The sequence below is a fragment of the Capricornis sumatraensis genome, chromosome 2 (genome assembly GCF_032405125.1).
Source record: "Capricornis sumatraensis isolate serow.1 chromosome 2, serow.2, whole genome shotgun sequence".
Taxonomy (NCBI): Eukaryota; Metazoa; Chordata; class Mammalia; order Artiodactyla; family Bovidae; genus Capricornis; species Capricornis sumatraensis.
The window spans coordinates 17,583,941-17,589,178 of NC_091070.1; positions in this window are offsets into that span (position 1 = coordinate 17,583,941).

Below are 5,238 nucleotides of genomic sequence, written 5' to 3' on the forward strand. Positions count from 1 at the left end.
GCATGTTAGTTATAAAATCTGCCTCACAGAGTGGTATTGTGAGATTAAGTGAGATAACCCATGTGAAATACTTCACATAGTGCTTGGCGGATGTTAAGATCTCAATAAACGATAGCTGTTACCACCTCAGGTTGTTTTCCTTTGGCTAGTCTTTCCTCTGCATTAAGTGCTAACCTCCCTGTAATCTCTTCCGTTCTAATCTATTCTTCGTTTTCATTTTGTTTCTCAAGCTTTGACAAGAAATTCTTGAGGAAATTTAAAAATGAAATCAAACTATCCATAATTTCCTTGCTGTTTTCATCTTTCTATAGTCCCTCTGTTCTTTGTCCACATGTCTCTCTTATTTATGTAGTTCTGTTCACTTTTTGTAATCAGTTCCAATGTCATCTCATGATGCCTTTCCTAATCCTCTACATAGATTTAGTCATCTGTGCATTGGGCTCCTTTACCATTTTAATGATTCACTTAAAAAGATGTGGTTATTAGATAAGTGAGTGGAAGCTACCAAGGCTCCCCACCCTGATTCTTACATGTAACTGCCAGATTCATATTTGTGACACTCCCTTGCTCAGAATTTTCAGTGGCTTCCCATCGCCTGCAAAGTCAAGTCTGAATTCCTTAGCTGAGCATTTGGTGAGTTCTACTATCTGATCTCAGTTTGCCTTTCCAATTTTGTTTTCTACAACAGTCTGGTCTATTTGCTGTCCCTTGGGGTTCCTCCATCCTCTCTACATCCAGGTCTTGATTCATATTTTATTTTTTTCCTGAAAAGCACTCCTCCCATGCCCTAATTCCCCTCTTCATTACCCTTCTCAGAAGCTTCCCCCTTCACAAAGATTTCTCTGACCATGCCAGCTCGAAATAATCTCTCCCTGCTTTGAAATCTCAGAGCATAGAACTGTGCTGCTTGTCACATTTTAACTTCACAAAGGTGATTAAATTTTTCCTGTTTACTGTAGTCTCTTCAAGGGCAGATCTAAGATGTTTCATCTTTGCATGCTGTACTTATAAGTAGCATTAGGCAACTGATCATTTCTGGAATGGCTGAATGATTACATATGTGAATAAAAAGACTTCTAGAACAGCGCTCCTGTGGGCTGCTTTGGAGGGAATAAAGTTGGGGATGTGATACTTAGCCATAGTAAGACACGGGGAAAAGTGGTACTCCCTGCCCCAGTGCTCCTGTCTGCGCCAACTGTCCCAGGTCCATTCAGAATGTATTTACTGAAGTCTGACATGTTCCAGGCTCGGTAATTGGCTTTAGGAGTACGAAAGCTATTTCTTTCCTTCCCCTATACACCCTTAAGATAGCAAGGTGTTCTTGGGCTGTGGCCCTTGGCCCTTGGTATCGGATCTGTAAGTCCTAAGTTATATTCTCAAATGAGGCATTGCTCACTGTGCCGAGATCTGTCCCAGACTTACCCAATTAGACCCACTTTGGTTTTGTTTTGCCTAACTTATAGTCTAGGTGTTTGGGCTAATTCATTCCCATCAGCTTACTGTTGAAAATTTTCATTCAGTTACATTTGAAGTTTGCTTTATGTTCAATTTTTACTTTGTTAAAGTCAACTTTGCTGTGGAACTCAGAAGAATTGGCAGTGGGAGCTTCTACATTTCAGTGTTGTCAGACTTTTTGGTAGACCTTCCTAATCGCCTCTCTCATTCCATTATTTTACACTGTTGGGAAATATGTTAGTCAATAGTGATATTTGCTTAAGGAGGGAACAGAAAGACATTAATAGCAGTCAGGTGTCACCAGGAAAACAAGTCCACTCATTTGGAAATCTGTTTTGATACCTCCAGAACAATTCTTCCTCACGCCTGTCCTCTATTCTGTTACGCCTCTCCATTCCAGCCATACTGAACTTGTAGTAGTTGGAGTTCTCAGAATTCTCCTGTGTCACTTCCATCGTAATTCCTGCCTCTGATTCAGGACTGAGCTTATACCTCTCATCCCTTGAAAAGCTTCCCACTCCCATTCTTCTCCTTCTGTGATGAGTTACTTGTCCCTTACATCCACTCCTGCCATAAGCACAGAACTATACTTGTGCATAGTTCTGCCAGAGAACTTGCCACGGTAGAGTACAGCTATTGGTTTATCTGTCTGTTTCTTCTAGTAAGCTGAAATCTTCCCCAGGAGCTGGGTCTGTATTTGAATTGTCTTTTGTATCGAGACTTAAATTGAAGAAGGTAGAGGAAACCACTAGACCATTCAGGTATGACCTAAATCAAATCCCTTATGATTATACAGTGGAAGTGAGAAATAGATTTAAGGGACTAGATCTGATACACAGAGTGTCTGATGAACTATGGATGGAGGTTCATGACATTGTAGAGGAGACAGGGATCAAGACCATCCCCAAGAAAAAGAAATGCAAAAAAGCAAAATGGCTGTCTGAGGAGGCCTTAAAAATAGCTGTGAAAAGAAGAGAAGCAAAGGAGAAAAGGAAAGATATACCCATTTGAATGCAGAGTTCCAAAGAATAGCAAGGAGAGAGAAGAAGGCCTTCCTCAGGGATCAAGGCAAAGAAATAGAGGAAAACAATAGAATAGGAAAGACTAGAGATCTCTTGGGAGAAGGCAATGGCACCCCACTCCAGTACTCTTGCCTGGAAAATCCCATGGATGGAGGAGCCTGGTGGGCTGCAGTCCACGGGGTCCCTGAGAGTTGGACATGACTCAGTGACTTCACTTTCACTTTTCACTTTCATGCATTGGAGAAGGAAATGGCAACCCACTCCAGTGTTCTTGCCTGGAGAATCCCAGGGACAGCAGAGCCTGGTGGGCTGCCATCTATGGGATCGCACTGAGTCGAACACGACTGAAGCGACTTAGCAGCAAAGATCTCTCCAAGAAAATTAGAGATAGCAAGGGAACATTTCATGCAAAGATGGACTTGATAAAGGACAGAAATGGTATGGACCTAACAGAAGCAGAAGATAGTAAGAAGAGGTGGCAACAATACACAGAAGAACTATACAAAACAGATCTTCATGACCCAGATAATCACGATGGTATGATCACTACCCTAGAGCCAGACATCGTGGAATGTGAAGTCAAGTGGGCCTTCGGAAGCATCACTACAAACAAAGCTAGTGGAGGTGATGGAATTCTAGTTGAGCTATTTCAAATCCTAAAAAATGATGCTGTGAAAGTGCTGCACTCAATATGTCAGCAAATTTGGAAAACTCAGCAATGGCCACAGGACTGGAAAAGGTCAGTTTTCATTTCAATCCCAAAGAAAGGCAATGCCAAAGAACGCTCAAACTACTGCACAATTGCACTCATCTTACACACTAGTAAAGTAATGCTCAAAATTCTCCAAGCCAGGCTTCAGCAATACGTGAACCATGAACTTCCAGATGTTCAACTGGTTTTCGGAAAGGCAGAGGAACCAGAGATCAAATTGCCAACATTTGCTGGATCATGGGAAAAGCAAGAGAGTTCCAGAGAAACATCTATTTCTGCTTTATTGACTATGCCAAAGCCTTTGACTGTGTGGATCACAATAAACTGTGGACAATTCTGAAAGAGATGGGAATACCAGACCACCTGACCTGCCTCTTGAGAAACCTATATGCAGGTCAGGAAGCAACAGTTAGAATTGGACATGGAACAACAGACTGGTTTCAAATAGGAAAAGGAGTATGTCAAGGCTGTATATTGTCACCCTGCTTATTTAACTTCTATGCAGAGTACATCATGAGAAACGCTGGGCTGGAAGAAATCAGGCTGGAATCAAGATTGCCGGGAGGAATATCAATAACCTCAGATATGCAGATGATACCATCCTTATGGCAGAAAGTGAAAAAGAACTAAAGAGCCTCTTGATGAAAGTGAAAGAGAGTGAAAAAGTTGGCTTAAAGCTCAACATTCAGAAAACGAAGATCATGGTATCCGGTCCCATCACTTCATGGGAAATAGATGGGGAAACAGTGGCTGACTTCATTTTTGGGGGCTCCAAAATAACTGCAGATGGTGATTGCAGCCATGAAATTAAAAGACGCTTACTCCTTGGAAGAAAAGTTATGACCAACCTAGACAGCATGTTAAAAAGCAGAGCCATTACTTTGCCAACAAAGGTTCGTCTAGTCAAGGCTATGGTTTTTCCAGTAGTCATGTATGGATGTGAGAGGTGGACTCTAAAGAAAGCTGAGTGCAGAAGAATTGATGGTTTTGAACTGTGGTGTTGGAGAAGACTCTTGAGAGTCCCTTGGACTGCAAGGAGATCCAACCAGTCCATTCTAAAGGAGATCAGTCCTGGGTGTTCATTGGAAGGACTGATGTTGAAGCTGAAACTCCAATACTTTGGCCACCTGATGTGAAGAGCTGACTCACTTGAAAAGACCCTGATGTTGGGAAAGATTGAAGGCAGGAGGAGAAGGGGATGACAGAGGATGAGATGGTTAGATGGGGTCACCAACTCAATGGACATGAGTTTGAGTAAACTCCGGGAGTTGGTGATGGACAGGGAGGCCTGGTGTGCTATGGTTCATGGGGTCGCAAAGAATTGGACACGATTGAGCTACTGAACTGGACTTTGTATCTAGAAGCTAGCACAGTGTCTGGTATGCTGGGAGGGATTGGGGGCAGGAGGAGAAGGGGACGACAGAGGATGAGATGGCTGGATGGCATCACTGACTAGATGGACGTGACTCAGTGAACTCTGGGAGATGGTGATGGACAGGGAGGCCTGGTCGTGCTGCAATTCATGGGGTCGCAAAGAGTCAGACACGACTAAGTGACTGAACTGAACTGATGCTTATAAATTAGACAATCCAATGCTAGTCTCCTAAGTTCATCACAGAGATGGAAGGTTTTGAGGAGTGCTATTCACTTCTCAATTTTTGGGCTAATGTCTTAAAAACATGATTAGTAGGGATGGGTAATATTCTTACAAGGCTACATGTTTTGTAAGTGTAACATAACTAAATAATGTTGTAAAAACATTAATTTTGATCTCCTGTGTAAAAGCAACACAGAATTCAGTTCCTTGGCAACTTAAGCCCTATAAGCAGTAATTCTGCCAGTTGGCACTTAACTATCATAAAAGTAGATGAATCAGACGATCATGTATACTCAGAATAAAGGTGGATAAGGGAGGAGTGAAGAATAAAGAAGGGAGTGAGTTAGCAAAATGCCACATGGTTGCAAAGTAGCACAAAGGTGAAAGTGATTCAAATGAAACTAGCTAGAGTCAAAAAGGCTGAAATAGGGGCAAAGAGCAAAAGGCAATCA